Genomic DNA, 16065 nt, shown 5'->3' with positions numbered 1-16065 from the left:
CCTGGAATGGGTGTGCTTGGAGAGGCACATGGGGGTCCTGGCAATGTTCGTTCTTAGTTTGGGCTCGTTCTTAGCTGCACAAATGCCCACCTTTTATTCTTTGTATGGTCGACATATTTTAGATGATCTCAGTGTTTATGTCGGATTTCATAATAGATAAACTCATTGTATGTGAAATTGGCTTCCCAAATCTTGAAACAGAAGTCATCATCCAGTTCTGGCACAGCCTAAGAAAATGGCAAAATGTTCATCAAAATAGGGGGACATAAAACAACGTGCATCCTTTGTGGAGACATCTCCCAAGTATTTTGGGGCTCCTCCCAGCCTCTGAGTTTTGTTCCTCCTGGGCCAGCCTTAGTCCTTCCTTGTCTTTTCTTGATACAAACCAAGACGAGGGGGCTGTCAATGGTTTGCAACCCAGGTTTTTTGTTTTTTTTTTTTTTAAACTTTTGATTTTATATTAGAATATAGCTGATTTACAGTGTTGTGTCCATTTCAGGTGTACAACAAAATAATTCAGTTATACATGTCACCACTGTTTTTCAAATTCTTTTCCCATTTAGGTTGTACATGCTATTGAACAGAGTTCCCTGTGCTATACAGTAGGTCCTTGTTGATGATCATTTAAAGAAAAACTATACGAGGTATGTATGTAATGTGTTTATTTATTTCATTGGAGCTCATTGCTTTACAATGTTGTGTTTCTGTGGTGCAACGAAGTGAACCAGCTTTCAGTTTACCCACATCCCCCCCGCTCTTGACCCTCTCTGCCCGCATCCCACACATCCAGGTCATCACAGAAAAGGGACCCGAGCTCCCTCTGCTGTGCAGCAGGCTCCTGTTCATGTTAAAAACGTGAGTGTACATGGCAATCCCAAACTCTCTCTCCCGGCTCCACCCTTCTCCCTAGTAACCATAGGTTCAGTCTCTGCCTGCCTCTGTTTTGTAAGTTTATTTGTATCATTTTTTTTTTTTTTAGATTGTGTATACAAGTGGTATATAATATTTCACTTCCTCTGTCTGACTTGCATCACTCAGTATGACCATTTCTAGGTCCATCCATGTTGTGCAGCCTGGTTTTGAGTGGGTATCCAGGAAGGAAAGCCTTTAGTAGCATGGCCCCACTTTGACAGTGATGTTTGAAGAAAATGCAGTTGTATGCCCCACACAAAGCCAGTGAAACTCACTGGAAGGCTGAATCTCAGAGCATATCTCCGGAACACCTGCTTCAGACTCACCTGGCTGATGGAGGGGTGCGGAGGGGGGAAGGCTGGCGGCCAACAGGAGGAACCAAATTTTCATGGCCCCAAGGAAAGAATCCCAAGTAGCCTCAGATTTCAGGCCTGCCCCTTCAAAAACCACCCACTCTGAAAACTGGCCATTTCCCACCAATGTGCTTCTGAAACACTACCCCGTGTGATTCATGTTCTATAAATTGTTGTACATACTGTTTACTTCCACAAGAGACCACTCTTGCTTCACTTTTCCTTATGGTGTCTTTAAAAAAAAAAAATACAGTCTTAGCCACCAGTGGTACAGAAAAAAAAAAAAAAAAAAAGAAAGTGTTTGGCATGTTTTAAACACAGTGTGCAAAAATGTAATTTCATGGTCCCTGGGAATCTTATATCAAATTCTTGGCATGCGCTGCTCATTGACGTATGAATGACAATGAGGACACTGGGCATCTCTGTAGGACTTCCTCTCAGGATCAAGCTTTTTCATATATATCATTCAGTTAAGACTCACAGGGCTATGTGTCTTAGGGTTGCTGTTTTCCAGGCAGTGAAACTGGGGAAACACCATGAGTCAGAGTCAGGGGATGACACTTTAGAGCAAGGGGAAGTAAGAACCGCTGAACGGTGGAAACTTCCACACCAGGCCTTCCTCAGGGTTCAGGTGGGTGGTCTGACTTTCATCTCGTGAAGTTGCTTTCAGCTTAATATGAAATTGGGCAGGTACGTTATTCTGCGGAAAGCTTGGGAGGGGGATCTCTCAGTGTCCGGGGAGTTTCCCAGACCACCACTTCCTCGGTCCGTCCTTCTTCACAGTCTCTCCCCAACAGTCTTCGCTCTGGATGCTAGAAGCTTCTGAGTCCTTGAGCCTCCTGCTTGTTACTGCCCTGCCGCCTTTCCATTATCCCACATGGCAGACAGAGGGCAGTATTTGGAATCAATACGGTGGGTTTGATTCCGGCTTCTTATTAGCTGGGCTAGCTATAAACGTCTCTGAATCTTAGCATCTTCAGATCCGTAAAAGGGGGCTAATTATACACATCTCATAGGGTCTGGCAGGGAGTCAAGCAATTGTGTGTGTTGCCACACAATTCATGCCCGGCATGCTGTGGATGCCTCTGCTTAACAAACCCTTTCCTTTCTTCCGCTCTTGCGTGTATCAGCTGTTTCTACGGTTGTAGGGCCTGATTCTAAGAGAGCTCGGGGAAATTCTTGTTACTGACTAGTTATATTCAAGTACCACCCAGCAGTCCTTGACGCAGTGGGTCTCCTATTTAAATAAGAGCCTGTTCAATTTGGAGATGCTGGGCCAGGCCGCTGTGGGGATGTCACTTGGGACGGCATGGCTGGACCATGGGTCCTCCTGTCATCTGCAGCCCTGGTTCCTGGCTGAGGCATCCAGGTCACCCTCACCAAAATGCGCAGACGTCATCCACTCCACAGCGGGCCAGGTTAGCATAAAAGGGCAGAGAGACTGCAAATTTGCTCTCTGCAGGGTAAAGTCGTCCATCTTCCTCTGCCTTGGACCTAAGCGCTGCTGTTTCTAGGGTTTTATAAGTCATCTTCAGGGACGCACACCCCTGGCTGCCCTGGTTCTCGGGCCTTAGAACTCGGACTGGAGCTACCCCGCAGGCCTCCCACACCTCCGTCTTGTGGCCGACAGGTCCTGTGATGTCTCAGCTTCCATAACCAGGTGAGGACAATCCCTCACCGTAAATCTCTTTCTGTGCACCTCAAAAGTATCTCCTGGTATGATTCCTAAACATATTCCTGATTCAGAAGCTACTTTGAGACAGTCACCTCGGGGGAGGGGGGTTTATGAGGTCAGTGGTCAGAGGACCACAGTTTGAGAATGAGTCTAGAAGTCTGCTGCGGAGGTGGGCATCTCTGCTGGGGGGATGGTGGTGGGTATCTCTGTGGGGGAGTTTCTCCTGCATCTTAGGCTTCCTTTTAGGGACTGATTCAAATGAGCAAATTTGTCTTCTCTAGTCAACTCCCTGCTGTACTGCCCCATGAACCCCCGGGGCACTCAGTAGCTGCTGACCAAACACTGGAAATACTATTAATATTAGTATTAAAATTTTGCTGCAGAAAAGCTCAGTTCTCAAACTGGTTCCTGAAGAAGCAGCAATACCTGGGAACTTACACGAAGTGCTAATTCTTGGGCCTCCCGAAGGATTTATGGAATAGGGTCTCCTGGGAGTGGGTTCTGCAGTCTGTGCTTTTACAAGTTGCTGACCAGGGGATTTTTTACCAAAATTGTGGCTTATCTTTTACCATGCCTGTGGCTGGTGATTTGTTATGTCAGTGAATATGGAAACAATGTATTTGAATAAATATCAACAACTTTTTTGCACCTAATGCGTTTATTTGGAACATTGTATGTCTTCCTAAAGCATCCAGGGTTTTGTTAGAGGGTGATAGGCTATATAGCAGGCACCTGTGTGCAGAACAGGCTATTAGAAATATACCATGTTTCACTGTGCTTTCCAGTCTGTGGAAGAGCAGGCTACACTTATAGGCAGCACTTTTTTTTAAAGTGCTATGGGTATTATTTCCTCTAGAATATTTTCATTTATTTTAGCTGGTAGTCAATAAAGTGGATCTTCATGTGGGGTGGAGGGACTCCTTTAGAAATGAGAAATTTTGTGATGTGTCATTTTTGAAAATTTTATAGTAATAAACATGTGTATAATATATACAAGGTTGTAACAAAAGCATAACAGCAAATGTGAATGATAATGACAATCATAAGTTTCATATAATGAACGCTTGATCAGTTTTAAGCTCTAACAACTTTGCACAGTGCTTTTAATTGTATCACTCTCTAAGAACATATTGATACATCAGTCAAAAAGGTCCAAGTAACAGTATGTCTCCGGTCAATGATGAAGCCTCAGGGATTGTGTAGTGAGTGGCAGGTCCCCTTCCTGGGGGGACCAGTGGGGCTTCCTCCCAATCCACTGGGGCAGGTGTTCTTATCCATCTGCTGCCTGCTGGGGGCATGGGAGTGGGTGCTTGTTCTCTGCTTGCCTGGATGCACAGGTGCTGAACATTTGTTAAGCACTTAGTGGGTGTCCTGATCATTTAGCCTCCCCTCGAAGAGGCCCCATCACATAAACCCTTTTAGTTGAGAGGCAGGTTTGGTGTTTCTGATTCATTCATTCTTTTACTGAGCAATATTCCACAGCTCCTATGTACCAGGTGCTCCTCTGGGTACCCAGGATATGCTGATAAGAATGTGCCTTTGCAGAAATAAGCCAATTTACACTATAGTGTTAGCGCATGGTAGGAGCTTTAAGGGTAGGGTAAGAGGATAGAATTTTGGGTGTGGGAGGTGACGACTGTGCGTTGCTGCCCTCTTAATGCTTGTTCTGGGAAGGACACCTTGATCTTCATTGCTACACATTTTAAAAGATTCGACTTTCTTCACTCACAGTTTGGGGGTTGGGTGGGCACATGACCAAAGTCTGGCCAATCAGAGCATTCATCTGCCTGCTCCGGCCCCCAACGGCCTACGCTTCAGCAACGGGTTCCAAGCTGTGCTAAGGAGACTGAGTCTTGAGGCTTTTCCTAGAAACTAGTGCAGAGAGAGGAGAAGGCAATGGCACCCACTCCAATACTCTTGCCTGGAAAATCCCATGGACGGAGGAGCCTGGTAGGCTGCAGTCCGTGGGGTCGCACAGAGTCAGACACGACTGAGCGACTTCACTTTCACTTTTCACTTTCATGCATTGGAGAAGGAAATGGCAACCCACTCATGTGTTCTTGCCTGAAGAATCCCAGGGATGGGGGAGCCTGGTGGGCTGCCGTCTATGGGGTCGCACAGAGTCGGACACGACTGAAGCGACTTAGCAGCAGCAATACAGAGAGAAAGAAATGTAAAAACCACTTTTAATAATGGCTGAAGTTACTGAGCTGTGAGGATTTTAGGCTTGGGAATTTCAGAGGCTGCCACACAGGATGCACTATCCTGAGGAAAAAAGCCCACACAGAGGAAGTGGAGCTGAGAGGCGGTGAGTATCCTGATCACGTCGTTTGAGCCTGATCATTGTCGTTAGATCCCGCCATGCCCGAAGCATTTACCCTTAGACTTTTCAGCTCGATGAGCCAGTTCTTTACTAATTCAGCTAGAACCTCTTCCAGTCCCTTGAGTCATACTATCAAACTTGGGAGACAGGGTTCAAATCCTGGCTCTGTCACTTACTTGCAGGCTCGTTGATTCTTGACTTCTGTTACAAAGACTGGAGGAAGGAATTCAAGGAGGGCAGTGAATGTGCCGGGCAGCTGCCACAACCCTTGGCCCATAGTAGGAGCTCAATCCGGGCAGGCTGGATTGAAGAGAAAAACTAGCTGTCAGACTGATTTCTTTTTACCTTAGCTTAATTGTGTTCATATTTTGCATTTCTGAACATGTGACTGCATTTCCAGTGGCCGGGTGAGCGGCTGTGTTATTTTTCATCTCTATTCTGACAGTCCAGATGGTACAGCGCAGTCCTTCTCTTCCCTGCCTCCCCCCACCCGAAGACGCACAAGGAGACACATTCTTTTTCTCAATGAAATACAATTACGTGGAATTCATGGCATTGATGATACTCATTGTCTGTCTCAAATTACACTGTTTCCTGGTGCTGGGTTGAGAGCTATATAATAATGTCCTGATAAGGACGTTTTCTTTCTAACCCAAATTGTATGCAGATAGATGACACCTTCTAAGGGCAATAATTTCTTTTTCTCAGAATTATGAAAAATCAGTCATTCTGAGGCTGATCTACATTGCATATGTTCTTCACACATCCATCAGTTTCAAAATAGATTTCAATGAGGAAAAAAGTAAAAGTTTCTCAGTCCAGACATTGAGATGATTTAATTTTAATAATATGCAAAGCATGGGTGAGGGAGGTGGGGGAGAAGAATCACCAGGCTTGTCCAAGTGTAAATGAGCTGCTAACAAGAGGAGGCTGGAAGCATTGCCTTCCACTGTGGGGGTGTTGGAAGAGCAGTCTGGACTGACCAGTCCTTAGACTGGAATCTGCCAGAGCCACAGAAGAGGCCATTTGGAACACATAGGTACCATAGTTGGCTTCCCAGGTAGCTTAGTTGTAAAGAATCCACATGCAATGTAGAAGATGCAGGTTCAATCCCTGGGTCAGGAAGATCACCTGGAGAAGGAAATGACAACCCACTCCAGTATTCTTGCCTGGGAAATCCCATGGACAGGAGCCTGATGGTCTGCAGTCCATGGGGTTGCAGAGTCAGACATGAATTAGCAAGTAAACATCATCACCACCGTAGTTAGCATCCATCAAGGGCAGCATTCTTCAACTTTTTTTTTTTGCATTATTGCCCCCGCCTCCCTCCCCTCCCCCCCCCCCCCCCGCGCCAGCCCCAGGGAGAATCCCATGGACAGAGAAGCCTGGCCTGGCTACAGTCCATAGGGTCACAATGAGTAAGACAGGACTGAGCACCACATGCACACAAGGTGCCTCTTAGACATTTTCCCCTAATCCTCTCCAAACCCCGACAATGAAATTTTAATGCCACAGATAGACTAGATACCTGTTTATGTATTGTAGATATAGTTGTGTTTTATGCATAAAAATAAGTTTGTTTTTTTTTGCCTCCAAGAACTATTTTGCCCTGTTGGTGGTTTTATTTCCATGAAGTATTCATTATATCTAGAGCTTATTATGTAGATAGCAGCCTCTTTTCTGAGGGCCTCCTTCTATTAGCTAATTCCTACCACCTGAGGGCAATTATCTGAAAAAGGGCAGCGGTGAGCCTCTAGCAGTCAACACTCTCAGGGGTGAGGTGGGGGGGAGGGGCAGGGCGGCAGGGAAGGGGGGCCCTCCCAGGGAGGGGAGAGCTGGGCTGGGCGGGTGCAGCTGTGTCTCCTGCTATCACCTTTGCTGAGTATGTGTTGCTTGGGTTCTTTCCAGAAGTTTAAAAAAGTCCTTCCTGGGGATCTCCATGGTGGTTTAGTGGTTAGGACTCTGCGCCATCACTGCCAAGAGCCTGGGTTCGATCCCTCGTAGAGGAACTAAGATCCCAGAAGTCTGGGCATGGCTGAAACCAAAGTCTTGGAGGCTTTCCTGGAGAAGTACTGCTTGAATTGAGTTTTAAAGGATGTGCAAGGGTGAATATGGCAGAGAGCGAGGGGGAAGGTGAGGGAGGGCAAGGAATGGGAAAGGAAGAATGTACAAAAGCTCTGGGGCAGGCAGGAGCATAGAGTTTTAAGGGACAAGGACAGATTGGCTGAAACCCAGATGAAAAGGGCCTCAACATGAGATTTTGGCTGGGAAAGTAGGACAGAGAAAACCACACAGGACTTTATCAACTGGCCAATTTGATGATTGTGCTTCATTTGGAAAGCATTGAGAAGCCATTGACAGATATTTTTTAGTTCAATTTTTATTTTTATTAATGCTCACGATCCGCACTCAGCAAGGAGGTTAATTAGGAGGCTGTTGTGGCAGGGAGGAAACCAATTCTGACTCTTATGTGGGAGCAGTTTCTTTGACTTGCTTTTCATTGCTTTTGTTGTTATAATCATACAGAATGGTTTGCCTCACAGAATCCTGCCCCTTTGCCTGACTGTTAAACTAAAGTGCCTTTGTTCAGAACCCTGTCCACCTGTGGATGGCAGGAAGGAAGAAATTAACACATCTCCTGCCTGAGGCTTGCCATTCTAGGAGATGTTTGCAAGACTGATGGCCTTTTTACTTTGCTTTCTCTCCACTCCCCCATCCCTCCCCCATCTCTGATTTGTAAAAGAATCTGGCATCCAGATCCCAATGATTATTTTCAGACACTAGCCTGCCATCTTCTTGGTCAGCTTGCTTTCCGAATACAGTCGTTTGTCGTTTTCCTTGCCTCAACACTTCGTCTCTGGGATTCACTGGCCTATTGTGCAGCAAGCAGAGCGAGCTTGGACTCAGTAACAAGGCCATGGTGTCTATCCTGGGTAGGAACAGCCAGAATAGTTTGCATTAGAGGAGGAGAGGGCTGGCAGAGAGACGAAGAGAAGTGGATGGATTTGGGAGGTCTGTAAAACTGAGGGCTGGAGAAATTAAGTCACTAGACCAAACTCACCCTGTGGCTACTTAAATTTATATTAATAAAATTTTAATGTATTAATATTTTTCAGTGGCATTAGCCACACAGTGAGTGCTCCATAAGCACATGGGGTATCTTATTTGATAGGCAGATAATAGAACATCATTGCCACAGAAAATGTTGCTGGAAAGAATTCATCTAACATCCAGGTCAAGAGCTTTCCTGGTAGCTCAGGTGATCAAGAATCTGCTTGCAGTGCAAGAGACCCAGGTTCGGCCCCTGGGTCAGGAGGATCTCTTGGAGAGGGAAATGGCAATCCACTCCAGTATTCTTGTTTGGAGAATCCCATGGACAGAAGAACCTGGTGGGCTACAGTCCATAGGTCACAAAGAGCTGGACACGACTGGGCGACAGCATGCACACACTCACGAGTGAGGAAGCATGCATACACAACATCCAGGTCTCCTAAACTTCCTTGCCTAAAGCACGGCCAGTTTGTTGCTCATTCTGGAGACTTGAGTGCTCAGGGGCTGAGGTCAGCAACTCTAGGCTGTTATTGAGCTGCAGGTGGCCCTAAAACAGAGCAGAGCCAAGCACAGATCCTGTTTCATGCACAACCAGCACTGAGGCGGTTGCCCAGCTTCAGAATATATTGGCATGCAGCATACATGTCTCATGGCTAGAACTGCCCATTTCTGAATTAGATAAAAGATGTCAGAAGAGTAATAAAGTTACTTTTGGTGAGTACATATTAATCTGTAATGAAATGAAGTGGGATTGCCAGCAACTTCAACTCAATCTTCCAATCTCAGAGGTTTATTAACTCTAATCCCACTAGAATCAGTAGCAGGATCTGGGAGTGTACTAAAATGGGCTCAGTTTGCACATTTTTTTTCTTTCCTTGAGTGTTGGTGATGTAAAAAGAACAATATTTTTTAAAAACCCCAGTATTTGTTTACATTTTCCCTTCTTATTTATGACTGACTTTTGTAGCAATTTTTGTAGTAATCCTGTTTTAAAATAGTGCCTTCTATCTCATTTCAGTTTAGACACAGGACAGCAAATCTATGGTCTATGTTTTTGTTCCCCATCCCTTTCAGACATCAGTAATCTACCCCAGAATTCTTTCCCTATGATTCCAACAGATCCAGTAGGGGAGAGAATAGATCAGAAACTCAGAAAACGTAGTTGCTGTCCTTAGATTGTTGCTGCTGTTTAGCCGCTAAATTGTGTCCGACCCCTTTGCAATGCTATGGACGACAGCTCGCCAGGCTCCTATGTCCATGGGGTTTTCCTGGGAAGAATAACTGGAGTGGGTTGCATTTCCTTCTGGAGATCTTCCCAACCCAGGGATCAAACTTGAGTCTCCTGCATCGGCAGGCTGATTCTTCAGCACTGAGCCACCACGGAAGATTAGGGACAGGTATTTTATCTGAGATGGAGGAAGATCAATACTCAGTTCTCAGAACAGTGGTAGAAAATTGTTCAGAGCTGTTTACTTCTTTGAAAGAGGGGAACAGTCTTGCTATTTTGGGAGCTGTTAAGGAGGAATGGTTTATCCCAGTCCATCTGGCAGAGGTTAAATGATGGTAGTCAATCCTAAAGGGAATCAACCTTGAATATTCATTGGTAGGACTATTGGTAGTGTGTTGCTATACATATTAGGAAGAAGCTTGTGTTTTATATCCCCAAAAAAGGCCCCAGAGAGCAATGACTGGGTAGCACCACAGCCTCACAATTTCTTCTTAGGGGAAAACAGTAAAGGGCATCAGGTTACCCTTTTCCTTGGAGCCCAATTGTGCCTGCAAGAATTCCTGTCCAATCCTTGCTGTGTGGGTTCAGCATGCCCTGGGTTCTGTTGATGTTCAGACCATTGAGGAAATCATACTCTCCTCATGGAGCAGGGCATATCCAGATATACCCTCACAGGGCTTCTGGCAGCCAACACGAGGGATTAAAGCCGTTATTGCTGCTTGCTGATTCTTTCTGTCCTGCAGTTTCTGTCTGGGAGTGATCCCATGGGCTTGAAGTACTGTTTAGACCAGAGAGGAAAGAAAGCAGCCTGAATCTGGTGATTTTAGGACAGTGTGCTTGGCCTGGCTGACAACACCCTTTTCTCCAGGCTTTGATAGAATTTGTTGGCTCTCATCATGTTCGTAGGTCATTTGGTATTCCATTCCCTTGCTCTGGGCCCTCTGAAGTGTGATAAATTGCTGTTACACATAGTGATTTATACCCTTGAATTCTGTGGGTCAGGAAAGCAGACAAGGTGTAGTCTCCTTTCTGTGGCACATTGGCGTTCCAGGATGTTGGAATCTCAGTTGGGAAGAATCAAAGGTTGGTGGTGATGGAAATGCAGGGCCTGGACTCTGCTGAAGGCTCATTCCTGCACATGTGTGGTGCCTGGGACTGGTGTGGCTTCCTCAAAGCATTGGAGCCTCGGGGCCATTAGACCTGGGGCAGAGGCTCCCTCACCTGTGATGACCCAGCCTCCAAAGCCATCAGCATCAACTCCGCTCTGTGGTTGAAGAACATGCAAGCCTGCCTGGTTTCCAGGTTGGAGAGTCACAGGCCGTCTTTGACAAATGCACTTCTTCATCTCTCTTAGAAGTCCAGTGGCAGAGGGCCAGCCTAAAGGAGGGGTGACAGCTTCCAGTGTATGAAATGGACAGGTGTCCCTGTTACCTGCGGGTGCTCTGAATTTCCTGAAGTTGTGTTAGTGTCTTAGTCTTTGGGGGTTGCTATCACAAATTACCACAGCTGGATGGCATATAAGCAACAGAAACTTATTTCTCACAGGTCTGGCAGCTGGAAATCTGAGATCAGGTACCAGTGTGGTTGGGTTCTAGTGGGAGTTTTTTTCCTGGTCCATAGGTGGTGACTTTTCACTGCATTCTCACTTGGTGGAAGCAGTGAGGGGCATCTCTGGGTTCTCTTATAAGGGTACTAATCCCATTCACGAGGGCCCCACCCTCATGTCCTAACTGACAACAAAGACCCCAGCTCCTAATGCCATTGCCTTCAGAGTTAGGATTTCAACATATGAGTTTCGGTAGGAAACAAACATTCAGACAATAGCAGTTTGGGATTCAACTCCAGTGCATCAGTCTCCCTAAGTATCAGCCATGAAGCCATTCACTGCTTGCTTTGAATATCTTGTCTTCAGCATGTGGCAGAGGAGCCTCGCTTTCTCAATGTTGGGCCATCAGGTTACCTGGAAAGTTTGTGTAAAATACAGGTTCATGGGTCCCACCTCTCTAAGAGGTGCAGGAAGCCTAGAGTGAGAAGGAATGATGTATAGGAATTGAATGAACAGTAAGTGTTCAAGTTTAATTCTCTCTCTTATAAAAGGAAACCATAACACAATCAGACTTATGAGCCATGCTTTGAATGACTGAATGTGTGTGTGATGTGTGTATACAAAACACAAACACACACACATAATAGCACAGTGTGTAAAGTGAACCTTGGTTCACTGATATTTTATACAGATTTTTCCTTTATTAATTTATGTTGGTGCTACTGCTGGTAAATCACCTGCCTTGAGCAAATGTGAAGTCACAAAGATCAGCCTGCAGTGAGCTGAGCTCAGAAATGTGTGTAAGGGAAGCTGAGAGAAACAAAGATTTTATTTTCTGGTAGCAAAGTCCAACTATGCTTTTCAGAGTGAAGATGTCCTCTTCTCTTCATAATCTAATTAAATTACTTCTGTACTGACATTAGGCATAGAGGGCTTCAGCTGGTGGAATGAATTCTTCCGAAAGTAATACTAAAAATTTACAAAGAAGCCACAAGGTAGGAGAAAAACAGTATTTGATTCTTTGAGTTGAGATTTCATGAGGTTAAAAATTCTTTAGGGTAGTCTCTCCAAAAAGACCAATTTAAAAACAATAGAATTACTCAAGACAGGTTACTAAAAAAAAAAATTAAAAAAAATCAACTCTGAATATAGTAAAAACCATTGAATTATATACTTAAAATGGCTGAATTGTGTGGTATGTGAATTAAATCTTGATATAGCTTTTATAAATACATTAAAAAAATCAGAAAAACCAAATTCCACATGCAATAAGCTTTCTGTAAGAGTTAGGTTATTTTCACTGGAAATTGCCCTTCAGGCAATTTATTTTCTAAGTATGACCTTGTTGAAGAATTAATAATTGAAGTGATAAAATTTTTTAAAAATGCAACGAGATGGGTGGTACTGTTTAAAATACTGAAAGAGCAGATTTTTAGAAAACATTAATGGCAGAGGTGTCAGATTATCATTATCATTTTTCTTTTGTAATCTACATTACCTGTTCTCTACATTTCTTTTGTTACCTGCATTTATTACTTGCTGCCCACTTGGGCTTGGAAGAGGGGCTGGGGGAGCTACAGATGAGAAATACTGGCTATTTGACTACTGTTAATTTTGCATGAGTCTCATTTGCTGAAATCTGTAATTTGAACATGGTTGTTCTTTGAAGTGCTCTGGTCTCCAAGTTCAATCAATTTCTCAATCACGTTACAACAGCAGGAACCACTGAAAAAGAGACAGGGGCTACAGAGAACTACATGTGTTCCTTTTCACAGGGTACAAAATATGAAATTCGATGTCTCCTTCACAATACCTTGTTTAAAACACTGCACATCTGACTGCCTGGGGGGAGGGACATGAAATGTATTTTTAAACGAGACGAAAGTCAGAAACGATCATTGTTAGATGAATACCAGAAAAAAGAAATCAGCACCTGATGAAAGGCAAATTATACTGTTCACATTGATTGCTTTTTCTCCCTTTTTAAAAATGATTTATTATCCTTTGATATCACAATCAGTTAGCTAGTTTGCCGCAGCATAAATATTTGATCTTGGTCTAGTGCTTTTCACCACTGCTTTTTGCTCAGACATCTTTGCTTTTGCCTCCATCTTTCCCTGATTAAAGTGAGGAGGCAAACATGAGGTGTGTGAAGAGAAAGGAAACCATTGACCTGTAAATTATCCAAGTGAAGGAAAGCCTCAGGGATGTAAAAATTACCAACAGGGAGAAACTCCAGATCCGTTATTTCCCAGGTGTTATATTTGGTATGTCCTTTTCTGGTTTTTGTGTCTATCTGCTGGAGAAAATCAGTATATTAGGGCATTTGTTTTATCTCTAAGTTGCAGTCTTTGACACTTTAAGTTCTGATTTAGAGCTGTACGGGGGATGGGGGAGGGCTGGATTTTCGATGATCATTGTGTGTGTGAAAACTGGTGTCCAGCTGGACAAGAAAGATTTGTAGACCTAGAGAACACACTGTGGACACAGTGGGGGGAGGAGAGGCTGGGATGAATGAAGAGAGTAGCATGGAAACATACTCACTACAGTATGTTAAACAGCCAGTGGGAATTTGCTGAATGAGGCAGGTAGCTCAAACTGGTGCTGTGTGATGACCTAGAGGGGTGAGATGGGGTGGGAGGTGGGAGTGAGCTTCTAGAGGGTGGGGACATATGTATACCTGTGGCTGATTGATGTTGATGTATGGCAGAAACCAATACAAAATTGTAAAGCAATCATCCTCCAATGAAAAATTAAAAAAACCCTGGGTCCAAATAGTGTGACTGGGACAGAGCATATACTCAGTGGCTTTGGGGACCATCAGCAGTGTGTGTTGTCCCCAGAAAGGTGCCACCGTGAGAACCTGGCAGCCAATAGTCCCACCCACCTGGGCGTGAGATGAGGGGTCTGGTAAGGGCAGTGGGAAGGTGTACTGGAAGCTTCAGTGCACCCAATGTCTTGAGTTCTGCATTCTGGCGTCAACAAATATAGTTCAGCTTCCATAAAAGAAAGACTTTTGTATATGCGATGTGGGTGTCTCTTGTACTCTTCTTTTCTCCAGGCTCAATTCAGTTCAGTCACTCAGTCATGTCCGACTCTTTGTGACCCCATGGACTGCAGCACTCCAGGCTTCCCTGTCCATCACCAACTCTTGGAGCTCACTCAAACTCATGTCCACTGAGTCAGTGATGCCATCCAACCATCTCACCCTCTGTCGTCCCCTTCTCCTCCTGCCCTCAGTCTTTCCCGCATCAGGGTTTTTTCAAATGAGTCAGCTGTTCGCATCAAGTGGCCAAAGTATTGGAGTTTCAGCTTCAGCATCAGTCCTTCCAGTGGATATTCAGGACTGGTTTGCTTTAGGATGGACTGTTTGAATCTCCTTGCAGTCCAAGGGACTCTCAAGAGTCTTCTCCAACACCACAGTTCAAAAGCATCAATTCTTTGGCACTCAGCTTTCTTTCTAGTCCAACTCTCACATCCATTCATGACTACTGGAAAGACCATAGCTTTGACTAGACAGACCTTTGTCAGCAAAGTAATGTCTCTGCTTTTTAAAATGCTATCTAGGTTGGTCATAATTTTCTTCCAAGGAGCAGGCATCTTTTAATTTCATGACTGCAGTCACCATCTGCAGTGATTTTGGAGCACCCCAAAATAAAGCCTGTCACTGTTTCCATTGTTTCCCCATCTATTTTCCATGAAGTGATGGGACCAGATGCCATGATCTTAGTTTTCTGAATGTTGAGTTTTAAGCCAACTTTTTCATTCTCCTCTTTCACTTTCATCAAGTGGCTCTTTAGTTCTTCACTTTCTGCCATAAGGGTGGTGTCATCTGCATATCTGAGGTTATTGATATTTCTCCTGGCAATCTTGATTCCAGCTTGTGCTTCATCTAGCCCAGGATTTCTCATGATGTACTGTGCATATAAGTTAAATAAGCAGGGTGACACTATGCAGCCTTGACGTACCCCTTTCCCGATTTGGAACCAGTCTGTTGTTCCCTGTCCAGTTCTAACTGTTGCTTCTTGACCGGCATACAGATTTCTCAGGAGGCAGGTCAGGTGGTCTGTATTGCCATCTCTTTAAGAATTTTCCACAGTTTTTTGTGGTCCACATAGTCAAAGGCTTTGGCAGAAGACATTAAGAAGAGGTGACAAGAATACACAGAACTATACAAAAAATATCTTCATGACCCAGATAACCATGATGGTGTGATCACTCACCTAGAGCCAGACATCCTGGAATGTGAAGTCAAGTGGGCCTTAGGAAGCAGCACTATGAACAAAGCTAGTGGAGGTGATGGAATTCCAGTTGAGCTATTTCAGATCCTAAAAGATGATGCTGTGAAAATGCTGCACTCAATATGCCAGCAAATTTGGAAAACTCATCAGTGGTCACAGGACTGGAGGAGGTCAGTTTTCATTCCAAGTCAAAGAAAGGTAGTGCCAAAGAATGCTTAAACTACCACACAATTGCACTCATCTCACACGCTAGTAAAGTAATGCTTAAAATTCTCCAAGTCAGGCTTCAGCAATACGTGAACCGTGAACTTCCAGATGTTCAAGCTGTATTTAAAAAAGGTAGAAGAACCAGAGATCAAATTGCCAACATCTGTTGGATCATTGAAAAAGCAAGAGAGTTCCAGAAAAACATCTTCTTCTCCATGTTAACCTAGTTTTAATTCAGTTTCTCATATGACATGGTTGAAAGTTCCACCATGTCCCTCACCTCTGCAGTCCCTATTTCCAGGTTGAAATCCTGGCTTCTGCTTGGGTCTGTGTGGGACATGGTGCAGAGGAAGAAGGGGAGAAGTTAGGGAGGTGAGTGTCACCTCCCTTCATCCACATAGCAGGGATTACAGTGCTTCCTCTTAGGCTTCCTCTTAGGGGGTGTTGGGAGGAGACCATGAATGGTGCTTGTGGAAGGTTTAGCATGGTATCTGGCATGAAACCATCACTTGGAACATGATGTCTATCA

General features: G+C 44.5%; 1 pseudogene; it reads left to right on the top strand.

Moving 5' to 3' along the window:
• The first annotated feature begins 440 nt into the window (after window positions 1-440).
• LOC110151454 (nucleolar protein 16 pseudogene) overlaps window positions 441-16065 on the top strand; it is a 37535-nt pseudogene continuing 21910 nt past the window's right edge.

Source organism: Odocoileus virginianus, chromosome 26 (genome assembly GCF_023699985.2).
Source record: "Odocoileus virginianus isolate 20LAN1187 ecotype Illinois chromosome 26, Ovbor_1.2, whole genome shotgun sequence".
In the NCBI taxonomy this organism is placed as follows: Eukaryota; Metazoa; Chordata; class Mammalia; order Artiodactyla; family Cervidae; genus Odocoileus; species Odocoileus virginianus.
This window is presented reverse-complemented; position numbering and strand designations above follow the sequence as displayed.